At 46.7% G+C, this 14,258-nt stretch overlaps 1 protein-coding gene across 7 annotated transcripts in view; it reads left to right on the top strand.

Annotated features, from left to right (window-relative positions):
• LOC126342556 (diacylglycerol lipase-beta-like) overlaps positions 1 to 14,258 on the top strand; it is an 822,641-nt gene that overhangs the window by 583,727 nt on the left and 224,656 nt on the right. The window lies entirely within an intron of this gene.

Genomic DNA, 14,258 nt, shown 5'->3' with positions numbered 1-14,258 from the left:
GCTGTTCTGACCACGACTGACATCGAGCACATTGCACAGATGCCGTTCGTGGTCAAATATAACAACATAAAAGCATGCTTGTATACCATCTGCATTTATGTTCAGGAGTGCATTTCTCGCAATGTTTTTTGTTCAACAACTGCACATCGGCTTATTACTTTGATTTTCAAAAGAGTCAAATGTACTCAGTTTTCTCTCTGAATGCCGCTTATGATGCAGCGCGTGTGTCGGACGAGCATGAGTTCTTAACTAGTCAGTGATATGCCACGCTATGGTCACTAAAAGCCTCTCTACCCTGATAGACTGTCTTTCTACATCTGAACTGCACAACATTAGTATTCCTATATTAATTACAAATGAAAACCACCACAACTGTCTTAATATACATGTATTGTGTCGTACCTTTAAAACGTGTACCCGTGGTCTAGGGTCAGTCGGCCTTTGGCTGTGGAGCGGTGCGGTACGTCCCGGCCGCTCCGTGTCGCGTTTCCGGGTGTGTTATTGTTTACCGCGCCGGCGCGCTAGTGTTACGTATTGCCGTCACGTTCCTGACACACGATGGCTCTTTCGTATCGGAAAGCCACGATCAAGCTGCAGTTCGACACTACGTACTCTAGACCCAAGGCCCACGAAGTAGAGCGTTTTTTACGCGATGTGGTACATGTTGATCCTAACGAGCTGATCGGTATCCACTTATCTATTGTCTCCAGCGTCGTATATCTTAAGTTCACTGACGACGAAGCATGTGACAAACTTCTCAGACGCTCGACGGCAGGTTATCGGTTCTGCCACTCAGACGGAAACGTGGGTGTGGTGACGCTTGAACGTGCTGGATTGGGAATCCAAAATGTGCGCGTGTTTGAGCTCCCTTTTGAAGTTCCAGCGGATTTGGTCACCCTTGCTCTTCGACCCTATGGAACAGTTCTCGGCCACACGGCCGAAAAATGGAAGACCTTCGACACCTACCCTGTCCTTAACGGGGTGCGACAAGTCCGTATTGACCTGCATCGCCATATTCCTTCGTATCTCACGATCGCTGGTTGCAGGGCAATAATTATTTACGACGGTCAGCCGAGAACCTGCTCCGGTTGTGGCCAGACGGGACACATGCGTACCGAATGCCTGCAACGCCGTCTCGCGCAGACACCCTCGACCGACCAGATTCGTCCGTTGACACCGACCTCTCTGCCGATTACGTATGTTGCGGCGGCGAGACGGGAGACGCCAGCTGTATATGACGACCCCACTGTATTGGTGCGAGCTTTGGAGGACCCTGCAGTAGCTTCCACGGAGCCCCAAGCGTCTTTTAGTGCTGATGCTACTGATGTCCTTTCGTCGGACCCCGGCACACCGTCACAACGGCTCGCCGACGGTGCGATGGAAGTTGAAGCACAGGATGCAGCGTCCTCCCCTTGCCCTACGTCGGAAACAGAGGCGCGGCAGCGTAAGCAGAAATCACCCAAGCGTCATAAGAAGCGGCGCAAGACAACCGACGACGTAGAACAGCCCGAGGCGACACCGCTGGATGACGAGGTGCCTCAACCGCTCCACCGCGCCGACACAGGCGACCCTACCGTCTCACACGGTTCGACGTCTTCTCCCACTACCGCTGGGTCTGGACCACATGGGGATGCGAGAGATCACCGCAGCTCCGACACCGGGGATGCACCCTTGCCTCCGTCTGCCTCTCGAGATCCAGTGGTGTCAACGTCCCTGGGCGACTGGGCGCAGGAGATGGAGTTGCAGGATGCGTTTCAGAACCAAGACGATGCACCGATGCCGATGGCAGCGTCTACGCGGCCGGCGACAGACGCCTAGGACGGCATGAGCACCTCTCGTCGCTGCCTAGCACTTCGCAAGAACGGCACTCCACGTCACGACTACTGCCCTCCTGTCATACCATGGTCACCTCCCGAGACTTGATGGACCAGGCATACCGCCTCGCCACGATCAACGTCAATGGCATTACATCTGATGTCAAGACCCGTATGCTGAAGGATACGTTACGCGCTGCGGATCTGGACGTTGTTTTCCTTCAAGAAGTCCGATCAGGACTCTGTCTCGATGCCTACGGATATGACGCCTACACTATGCCTGCAGATGTGGGCGGCGGAGGTACGGCGATTCTACTGCGGGAAGGGATAATGGCCACTGATGTCTCCTATTTACCGTCGGCCCGGGGGGTCGCACTCACGATTGGTACAGTACGTCTGGTGAACTTATATGCTCCTTCAGGCACCGGCAAAAGGAGAGAACGGCGCACCTTTTTTGCCGAAGATATAGCCCCGCTCTTCCAGGGCAATACCGACCACTTGGTAGTAGGCGGCGATTTTAATTGTGTGCTCCGCCCATCCGACCAGGAGCCACACTATACCACCTGCCCGGCACTCCAGGCACTTGTACAGGACTTGGCCTTGTTGGACACCTGGATCATCCAACACGGCGACCGTCGAGCACACACCTACTTTACTAGTCACTCCGCGAGCCGTTTGGATCGAGTCTACGTCACCCGCGGCCTACGATCGGCCGTTGTCGACGCTGAGATGTGGCCGGCAGCGTTCACGGATCACCTCGCATATGTGTGTACTCTCACTCTTCCCCGCCAGCGCGTCCGCCGAAGTAGGGGTCCGTGGCGCCTCAATGTGGCCCTTCTTGATGAGATAAATTGCAGACGCGCAGTCGAGTCCACATGGAGCAATTGCCACCGGCGTTTACCCGCCTACCGTTCTGTACTTCAATGGTGGTTACGGTGTGCAAAACCCGCACTGTGCCGAACATTAGTCAGTTATGGACGCGACCGAGCGCGCTGGTATACTGCGACTACTAATTTTTACTATACTGCGCTTCGCGAACTGGCTGTACAACCGCCGTCGCCAGAGCGACAATCAGCAGTACAACGCGTCAAGGCACAATTGCTTCGTATCAACGCCGTACGTCTTGCGGGTGTGCGGGTGCGAGCGAGGACGACTGATGATGTTCGTGGTGAACGACCTTCCCTCCACCATATCATTCAAGAACGCCGAAGACGCAAGAGGCAGCTCATTACCGAGGTTGAGACGGAGGACGGGCGACGCGTTGACGCACAAATGGATATCGTCCGAGCGTTCACACAGTCATATAAATTTCTTTACGAGAGGGAGTCCCACATGAATGTAGGGGTCAGGGAAGTCCTATCTGACCTACCAGTCTCTCGGAACCTACAAGATGATGCTACGCTCTTGTCGGCGGTGACTTTGGAAGAACTGCGAGAGGCTCTGTTGCGTGGCTCTCCCAACAAAACGCCTGGCCCTGACGGCCTCCCTCTTGAATTTTACAAGCGGTTCTTTGATCTCATGGGCCCAATGTGGGTCAGGATGTACAGTGAACTCCTGGACGCCGATTTTCAGGTACCATCTGACTTTACTGAGGGTCTCTTGATCCCTGTGCCCAAACCCGGCGGAGGCCGTCGCCCTCTTGATTTTCGCCCGTTGACAATGCTAAACACTGACTATAAGCTGTTGACACGCATGCTCCGTGAGAGGCTCAAACCTACGGTAATGTCGGCCATTCACACTGATCAAACCTGCCTCGGGGGCGACACTAATGTGTTTACGACTTTAAGCACCTATAGAGACGTGGTGGCGCTCATGCAAACTTGCCGCCTCCAAGGCGCTCTTGTTGCGCTGGACTTCGACCATGCTTTCGACCGCGTTAACCATGGTTTCCTGCGTACTGTTATGGAACACATCGGTGTCCCGCGTCTGACGACGTCTGTTGTGCTTCGATTGATCCATGGGGCTGTCACGAAGATTATGATCAACGGCTGTCGGTCCGCCCCCGTCCGTGTCAACAGGTCCGTCCGGCAGGGTTGTCCTCTTTCTGCCATGCTCTTCGCCGTTGCCCTCGAACCAGCTCTTCACGGACTACGGCGACGCTTAGAAGGACTTACCCTCCGTTCCGTAACCTTTCGATGTGGTGCATACGCCGACGATGTGATGTTCTTAGCACGGTCTGGTGACGAAATACACACGGCGTTTTCCTGGCTCCACCAGTATGGGGCGGTGGCAGGCAGTGTGCTCAACCTTCGGAAATCACGCTACATGGAGGTAGGACGAGGAATGCCTGCAGGTCTGGCCGTACCTCTGACAAAGGTCCCGATGCTCAAGTGTTTAGGGATATCACTCCATCGACAAATACAACGCACGGCGGCCTTTACGTATCGTATGGTCTTACGACGACTCCGTTTAGAGGCTCGTCTCAATAAATTCAGATCATTGAACATTTTGCAACGCGCCCAATACGTTAATGTGTACATGGCTTCTCACCTTAACCATTACGCCCATGTACTGCCGATAACGGACACGATGGCTTCCAGGATACAGGCAGTGTTTGGACACGTGGTGAACGATGGTGCTGTTTTCAAGATCCGTTTTGTTACGCTTATTTTACCCTTCGACAAAGGCGGTGTTGGACTCACTCACGTCAAGCACAGAGCGCTGGCACTGTATCTCCGTTCCATGAGGCGACTCTGGCTTTCACCAACAGCCAGTCTCCCCGGCCTACTGATTGAAGAAGTGGCCCCACGTACGCTGTACCCACCGGTACCAGTTGGACATTTATCGCCCTCGCTGTCACACATTAGAACGTTTTTCGTAGAGCATAGCTATGTGTTGCGGGTTATATCGGAGACACGGAATCCGACAGCGAAGACTTATTATAGTGCTCTCCAGCACTGGACTCCGGATAACGACATTGTACGGCGCCACCCTACGGTCGACTGGCCACGAGTATGGCGAGCCATCCACGCGCCGTTCCTGTCTACTTTCGTGCGGTCGACGTGGTATGTGGTCGTTAACGAGAAACTTCCAACCCGACAACGGCTGCATGCCATTCACCTAATTGACGACCCTGTGTGCCCCCGTTGCACGACGTTAGACACGGACGAACATAGACTGAACTGTGGCCCCGCGCGTGAGTGCTGGAAACTGATCCGCCAGATCCTGGCTTTCCTGCTCCGCCGCCCCTACGTTTCGATTTTACCCCAAGAACTCTTTCATCCCGACGCTGTCTATTTCCCTTAGACCCGGATGAATGCGGTTAATTGGGTACGAGGAATGGCGATACACTACATATACCGCGATGGAGACAAAGACGTCCTCGATTTATGGTACTATATGATCGACGAGTTTCTAGTCTTAACGAACAGACAGGATTACCGGAACCTTTTTGCGAACTATTTGGGTTCGTCATTCATGGACCCACCACCCAGCTGGGGTGTGCCGGGTGTGAGAAGACATTAACTTGTAGATGTGATCTTTCCACGATTCCCCTATGGTAACAGAAACAGTCTCTGACTGTGTGCAGCGGCCCCGGGCGCTCCAACGATTGGTGGCTGGTGATGTCCAATGCAATGACGACCGCCCGTTCCTGGCCGCCCGCCTAGCAATGTGACCGCGGCGAGCAAGATGGCCCTTTTTAGTTCACTTTATTGGCAACTTTTTGCGCATGGCTGCCTTGTTTTTTTTTTATGCATTCTCAAAAAAAAAAAATGTAGTTAGTAGTTTGTGAAATAAGCATTGTAGGCTGTGATTATATTTTTGTTGAGCTTAATAATTAGTGTGTGTAGAAACACCATTTTCTTTAAGTATTCATTGACATATTTCTGTACATGTTATTTGCATAAGTGCCTTAGTACAACTTCAGTTTTGTGGCTTTGTCATCGCATTTCCATGAAAGTAACCAAAAAGATGGGAGGTTATTTTATGCACAGACTGATTTTTCTTTTCTTTTTTTGTAATATTTTTATTTTCCATTTGAAGGGTAAAATTTGAGCTTAATTGTTATGTTCTGCACCACAAAGGTGAAGCTTTGTAAGACTTTTCCCAATAAGTTGTTTTCTTGTGTACTATTTTGTAATTGAATCTCATTTGTATTAAAAAATAAACTTTGTACTATGAAAAAAAAATGGATAGAGAGAAAAAAAAAGGGGGGGGGTAGCGTCTTTGATTCATAATCAAAACGTCTTCGGTCCCAGGTTCGATCCCCGCCAGTGCCTAAATTTTGATTAATTAGCATTGGCGGCCGAAGACTTCCGGCATAAGAAGTCAGCCTCATTCTGCCAACGGCCTTGTCAAAGAGGGCGGAGGAGCGGGTAGAGAGGTTCAGAGCACTCTCTTGTCCTAGGGGTGGGAAATTGCCCCTAAAGGCGGAAGAATCAGCAATGATCAACGACATGAGGATGCAGAAGGCAATGTAAACCACTGCACTAAAGACACGTGACGTGTATCCACAGGACATGTGGCCTGTAGTTGAAGAAGTGTCATGATGATCTCTCTATTGGCAAAAGATTCCGGAATAGTCCCCCATTCGGATCTCCGGGTGGGGACTGCCAAGGGGGAGGTCACCATGAGAAAAAGATTGAATAATCAACGAAAGGATAATGTTCTACGAGTCGGGGCGTGGAATGTCAGAAGCTTGAACGTGGTAGAAAAACTAGAAAATCTGAAAAGGGAAATGAAAAGGCTCAATCTAGATATAGTAGGGGTCAGTGAAGTGAAGTGGAAGGAAGACAAGGATTTCTGGTCAGATGAGTATCGGATAATATCAACAGCAGCAGAAAATGGTGTAACAGGTGTAGGATTCGTTATGAATAGGAAGGTAGGGCAGAGGGTGTGTTGTTACTGTGAACAGTTCAGTGACCAGGTTGTTCTAATCAGAATCGACAGCAGACCAACACCGACAACGATAATTCAGGTATACATACCGACGTCGCAAGCTGAAGATGAACAGATAGAGAAAGTGTATGAGGATATTGAAAGGGTAATGCAGTATGTAAAGGGGGACGAAAATCTAATAGTCATGGGCGACTGGAATGCAGTTGTAGGGTAAGGAGTAGAAGAAAAGGTATGGGCTTGGGACAAGGAATGAAAGAGGAGAAAGACTAATTGAGTTCTGTAACAAGTTTCAGCTAGTAATAGCTAAGGAATGTCGAGATACGTTTAAAGTTCTCTAACGCTATAGATACAGCAATAAGGAATAGCGCAGCAGGCAACACAGTTGAAGAGGAATGGACGTCTCTAAAAAGGGCCATCACAGAAGTTGGGACGGAAAACATAGGTACAAAGAAAGTAGCTGGGAAGAAACCATGGGTAACAGAAGAAATACTTCAGTTGATTGATGAAAGGAGGAAGTACAAACATGTTCCGGGAAAATCAGGAATATAGAAATACAAATCGCGGAGGAATGGAATAAATAGGAAGTGCAGGGAAGCTAAGACGAAATGGCTGCAGGAAAATTGTGAAGACATCGAAAAAGATCTGATTGTCGGAAGGGCAGATTCAGCATACAGGAAAGTCAAAACAACCTTTGGTGACATTAAAAGCAACGGTGGTAATATTAAGACTGCAACGGGAATTCCACTGTTAAACGCAGAGGAGAGAGCAGATAGGTGGAAAGAATGCATTGAAAGCCTCTCTGAGGGTGAAGATTTGTCTGATGTGATAGAAGAAGAAACAGGAGTCGATTTAGAAGAGATAGGGGATTCAGTATTAGAATCGGAATTTAAAAGAGCTTTGGAGGACTTACGGTCAAATAAGGCAGAAGGGTTAGATAACATTCCATCAGAACTTCTAAAATCATTAGGGGAAGTGGCAACAAAACGACTATTCACGTTGGTGTGTAGAATATATGAGTCTGACTTTCGGAAAAGCATTATCCACACAATTCCGAAGACGGCAAGAGCTGGCAAGTGCGAGAATTATCGCACAATCAGCTTGACAGCTCATGCATCGAAGCTGCTTACAAGAATAATATACAGAAGAATGGAGAAGAAAATTGATAATGCGCTAGGTGACGATCAGTTCGGCTTTAGGAAAAGTAAAGGCACAAGAGAGGTAATTCTGACGTTACGGCTAATAATGGGAGCAAAGCTAAAGAAAAATCAAGATACGTTCATAGGATTTGTCGACCTGGAAAAAGCGTTCGACAATATAAAATGGTGCAAGCTGTTCAAGATTCTGAAAAAAGTAGGTGTAAGCTATAGGGAGAGACGGGTCATATACGACATGTACAACAACCAAGAGGGAATAATAAGAGTGGACGATCAAGAACGAAGTACTCGTATTAAGAAGGGAGTAAGACAAGGCTGTAGCCTTGTATGGTAGTGAAACATGGACTGTGGTAAAACCGGAACAGAAGAGAATCGAAGCATTTGAGATATGGTGCTATAGACGAAAATTAGGTGGACTGATAAGGTAAGGAATGAGGAGGTTCTACGCAGAATCGGAGAGGAAAGGAATATGTGGGAAACACTGATAAGGAGAAGGGACAGGATGATAGGACATCTGCTAAGACATGAGGGAATGACTTCCATGGTACTAGAGAGAGCTGTAGAGGGCAAAAACTGTAGAGGAAGACAGCGATTGGAATACGTCAAGCAAATAATTGAGGACGTAGGTTGCAAGTGCTACTCTGAGATAAGAGGTTAGCACAGAAAAGGAATTCGTGGCGGGCCGCATCAAACCAGTCAGTAGACTGATGACCAAAAAAAAATAATCTTTAAAACATCATCAGGCTGTTAAGCTGTGCCAGTAACAGCTTAAGGATGGTGCAGTTGTCATATGTGACGATGTGGACAAACTCTGGAAAACCGACCATAAACATCCTGCTGGCGGTTGGCGGGAGCATGGGCAGCAGACACGGCGTGCTGCGTACGCTAGACCCATGATGATCCAAAGAACGACACCCATCTAATGTCTACTAATACGGTTTTAGTAGTTTTCATTAGTGTCAATCAACTGCGGTGCTCAGTATGTTCGAGGTCATTTCTGTAAATACCAGCAATATATTAACAGTTAACTTTCGTAGAAAATTATCTGTCAATGCTACATCTGGAAAGGACTTGCGACAACCAAAACAAACACGGTGAATCGGCCCATGAGGCGTGTTTAAATGAAGCGTTCGATACATCTTCGAAAACTTGCAAGCAAACTGCAACCTTTTTTCCTAACCTAGACCTCGAACTGCCCCACAAGTTGGTCTGTCACCACAACTTACATTTAAATAAGTAATTCTGACGGAAAAGAAATATTGTCAGCATCTTTACGTTACGGTGCGAAGTCGATACCAGGTATCGATAGGCTCAAGTGCCGTAAATCTCACTGCTTGAGAAAGGCAGGCCCGAGAAGTGTATTTGCATGTAGTACATACTTGAGTACCTCATCAATATGAATATATTGAATAAAAAAGACATCTAATGTAATTAGAGCTACAGCGGGGGATGCAAAGTGTATCAGTATTGAAACTTCCAGACAGATTGAAATTGTGTGCCGGACCGGACCAGGATTAGAACCTATTCCTTTGCCTTTTCGGGATTGTGTTCCTACCTATTCAACCCGCCCGCACTGTAGTTCCATGTGGGATACGTGTGTACCGGACCACGATACCTTCAGATTTTCAATTTCAGTTGATTCTTATCAGATCTTAAACACTGCATGTTTATAATAAAACTTTCGTGACTTGAGCCAGTTCAGACGGAAAACTGTTTCCCGTATGTGTGCCAAAGTTTATAGGAATGATATTCATACTGCGTGCTGCAGGTTTTGCGTTGTTAATAGGGCTAGTGTTTTGACTTGCCGTTAGGCTGTGTTACTGGTGCAACGACATAGGGCTGAAACACAAGACAATCGATATGGGTCTGGACAAGCTTAGCAGGGCTTCACTCGTAAAGCTGTTTGATCGAAACACCAGCAATAGAGTATCGACGCATTAAAAGAATGCGAGTGTCCTCTTTCCGCACCAGGGTCAAAGAATATGATTCGGAAATTAACTGGCGATTTGGGAATTGCTTCTGGGAGATGCTGACGGTCAGTTGCAGCAAAGAATTGTTGAAGAGCATACTGTTGCCATAGCTGAGAATGCTGGATGCAAGATGCGATGTTGAAGCTTTGCTCTGCCCATATGATGACAGCTGAATATTCCGTGGTCCACGTTCTCTAGTGCAGTTCCATGCTGTAGTCTGTAGTGGATGCGCATGGTCGTCACATTGAGCAGCGTTTGTAACCTGGAACATAAACGTGGTACGAAACTAACAAATGTATTCACCATTTGTTATCGTTCGGGTTAGTCAGTCATCTCATACGCTATTAGCCACTATATGGCTTCACTTACCCTTGTAGTATGACGTTCGCGAGTTTCCGTGCACGGCTGCCTACTACCAGGTCATTCTGTATCTCGGTTTCAAGTGCGGCAGCCTAATGTTCACAGTATCGGCTGCCACGCGACCCGCGTTGTAAGTTATCTTACGTTGTTCGGTTATGTTTTCTTATTATTAATCTCCCTTTCTCTTCCACTGACTGCTCACTTTCCTTGGGCTATTTTGTGTTCATCTGTGTGTGCGAAACCGGTGGTTTCATTCACACTAACACTACAGTATCAATTTCATATTTATAGTTGTACAGCGAAAAACCAATTACTATTATAACAGTGTTGACTGGAATACTCTCTTTCAAATTCTGAAGGTGGCGAGGGTAAAATACAGGGAGCGAAAGGCTGTTTACAATTTGTACAGAAACCAGAAGTCAGTTATAAAAGTCGAGGGGCATGAAAGGGAAGCAGTGGTTGGGAAGGGAGTGAGACAGGGTTGTAGCCTCTCCCCGATGTTATTCAATCTGTATATTGAGCAAGCAGTAAAGGAAACAAAAGAAAAATTTGGAGTGGGAATTAAAATCCATGGTGAAAAAAAAAACTTTGAGGTTAGCCGATGACATTGTAATTCTGCCAGAGACAGCAAAGGACCTGGAAGAGCATCTGAACGGAATGGGCAGTGTCTTGAAAGGAGGATATAAGATGAACATCAACAAACGCAAGACGAGGATAATGGAATGTAGTCGAATTAAATCAGGTGATGCTGAGGGAATTTGATTAGGAAATGAGATACTTAAAGTAGTAAATGAGTTTTGCGGGGGGGGGGGGGGGCAAAATAATTGGTGATGGTGAAGTCTTTTCTGAAAGTATTTGTGTGGAGTGTAGCCATGTATGGAAGTGAAACGTGGACGATAAATAGTTTAGACAAGAAGAGAACAGAAGCTTTCGAAATGTGGTGCTACAGAAGAATGCTGAAGATTAGATGGGTAGATCACATAACTAATGAGGAGGTATTGAACAGAATTGGGTAGAAGAGAAATTTGTCGCACAACTTGAGTAGAGAAGGGATCGGTTGGTGGAACATATTCTGAGGCATCGAGGGATCACCAATTTAGTATTGGGGGGCAGCGTGGAGGGTAAAAATCGTAGAGGGAGACCAAGAGGCGAATACACTAAACAGATTCAGAATGATGTAGTTTGCAGTAGGTACTGGGAGATGAAGAATCTTGCACAGGGTAGAGTAGCATGGAGAGCGGCATCAAACCAGTCTCTGGACTGAAGACAACAACAACATTATAACAACAAGTCTTGAGTTTTATACAATCTCTTATTACAGCTTCTTTATTTTCCCTTTAGCAGTCTTGTACTCCTGAAAACAGGCTTATAATTTCCTGAAACCCTTTTTGAACCAGTAAAACTATTTACAACTGAAGCGGCTGATTACCTGGCTCTACTTAAGAAGAAGAAAAAAAAGAACTCAGTTGATAGGGCACACTAAGGAATCGTCAAGTTGATGGTAAAGGGAAGTATTTGTGGGGTGAGGACGAGAATGATGATGTTGTTTGGTTTATGGGGCGATCAACTCCACGGTTACCATCGCCCGTACAAATTCCCAACCTTTGCTCAGTCCAATCTCGCCACTGTCATGAATGATGATGACAACACAAACACCCAGTCATCTCGAGGGAGGTGAAAATCCCTAACGCCGCCGGGAATCGAACTGGGGACCCGGTGGCGTCAGGTTCCTGCTTGCGCTGCGCGATGGCCGTGACTCGGCAGTTGTTCCTGGCGAAGCGAGGCCTGCGAACAGCCATTAGCTGATTGCGGCGCCTCGGCCAAATTGCGAAGACCCGCGGCCCGTGCTCCATTAGCGTGCCGGCACACCTCGAGCGCTCCCCCGCCTCCTCACAACGATCTTTTTGAATTCAGCGCAGAACCTCAGGTGCTCTGAAAATTCTGGCCAGCTCGCAAAACGACGTTTCCTGCGCGGGCGAGCGGCAAAGCGTGGCGGAATTCTCTGCATATCGAACCACAGTGTTTGTCATTCAAATTTCAACACCCGGAAAAGTAGCAAATAGCGACATTTTAATTATTGTGCATTCACAGTATAACACTGAGGATACATTACTCTTTTTATAGGCGGTGCGAAATTTAGGAATGCCGGAGGAATATGGAAACACACATACAGCAGGGTTTGCCGGAGACTTGCGGACATCGTGCATTTAGTTTGGGCACCGATACCTCGGGACGGGCGAAGACCTTCGTCGAGCTGGCGGTGTCCGCAGATGTCCGCTTTCAAGCCGCCGTGGCATTTCATAAGGGGCCCCAACACGTTTAGTGTTTTGTAAATTATAGAGTGCAGCAATCAGTCCTCCTTTTTTAGATTTTATTACGCAAATACAGATTTCTGCTAGTAGCTAGCCATTCTCAATGCACTATTTTCTATTGTCAATGCAGCCCGCCCGGATAGCCGAGCGGTCTAACGCACGGCTTTCCGGAGCGGCAAGGAGCGCCTGGTCCCCGGCACGGGAATACTCTACGATGTCCCACAAAGATTCCGCATGTGGACTGCGGTAGTCGTCGTGGGGTTGTGGACCACTGCGGCTGCGGCGGGGACGGAGCCTCTCCGTCGTTTCTAGGCCCCCGGTTAACATACAACTACAACATTGTCAATGCATGTAAGTCCCTGTTGTTCGAGCGTCAGTCACAGTTCTTTAAATGCTTTTACTGTTTATTAATATATTATATGCCAGTTCTTCAATATACCGAAGCCAACATCACACCATCAATACTTAAGTCAGCTTTGCATTTGGAAATACGATTTCGAAAATCCAAAATGTCAAAGAAGGATTTGTAGCTATTTTGATAACTATAACCGTAAAAAAAAAGAAAAAAAATAAACACTTGAATCGTTCGGAAAAGCGACATATTCCATGTCAGTTTGCTGATTGAAATGCGATGTAACGTGTCGGTTATGAAAAGTTATTAATGATCAGAGGACGGAATACAGAAGGAAAACATCAACAAACCACAGCAGTATAACTGAGATGAAAACCTGCAAAGCAGTTAATCTGTCGTGCAATATTTTTTTTAGTTAATTAAAAAGAAGTACAGATTTTTTATTATTTTTTCGCGTGCAATATTTTTTTAGTTAGTTAAAGAGAAGTACAGAAACATTTTTTGTATTTTTTGATTATTTTTTCGTAAGACATGCAAATAGGGGTACAACTCGTAAATATATAAGGCGCTCATAATTAATGGCGTACATTAGAAGGAAAACATGGGTTCTAAAAGACATACCTTAAAAGCTATGAGCACTTCTTCATCTTCGATACCGTGAACCAAACGTTCAAATGTGTGTGAATTATTAAGGGACCAAACTGCTGAGGTCATCGGTCCCTAGACTTATACACTACTTAAACTAACTTACGCTAAGGACAACACACACCCGTGCCCGAGGGAGGACTCGAACCTCCGGCGGGGGGTGACACAAATCTCTTCTACTGTAAACTCTTTGCTTTTCATGTTTTGAAAAGTGTCACTATGGACCAAAATAAGAAAAAAACGCCCAGTAAACATGGACTCTAAAGTACATGCCTACATTGCAGTGAAGGAGCATAATACATGCTGTTGATCAAAACATCTGTGTAACTGAAAATATTAGCCATCTGGAGTTCCGCATGGTAGCCAGAAACCGGTTATGGCACTAAAATAAAAATTTAAGAAGTATTCGTGGCCGTTTGTGTTATTCACCAACCATGTTTTAATATTTCAAATGAAAGCAATGCTTTGAGCATCGTTTATAAACCATATTCCAAAGCGTTAAGTGTAATTATTATTGCAAAGACGTACGTTGTCTAAGGATTTTGTATTAAAATACTATTCAAAAGATTCAATCTGAGGAACTAGTTTTTGTTTTGTTTTAAATGTGTGGTAGTAAGACATGCATGGGTGCATATGACGCTATTTCAGGCGTATTCTGAGGACAAACAACACCTTCTGCTTGTTTATGGACTAGAAAACAAACTATTATTCGAACAATGTGTCTTTTTGGTGTTAACCACCACCACGTCCTGCTCTTTGAAGAGTAAGTACAGAGATCTGTGTCTCGAGCGGCGTGAGGTTTACACGATTAT

This window comes from Schistocerca gregaria, chromosome 1, assembly GCF_023897955.1.
Source record: "Schistocerca gregaria isolate iqSchGreg1 chromosome 1, iqSchGreg1.2, whole genome shotgun sequence".
In the NCBI taxonomy this organism is placed as follows: domain Eukaryota; kingdom Metazoa; phylum Arthropoda; class Insecta; order Orthoptera; family Acrididae; genus Schistocerca; species Schistocerca gregaria.
This window is presented reverse-complemented; position numbering and strand designations above follow the sequence as displayed.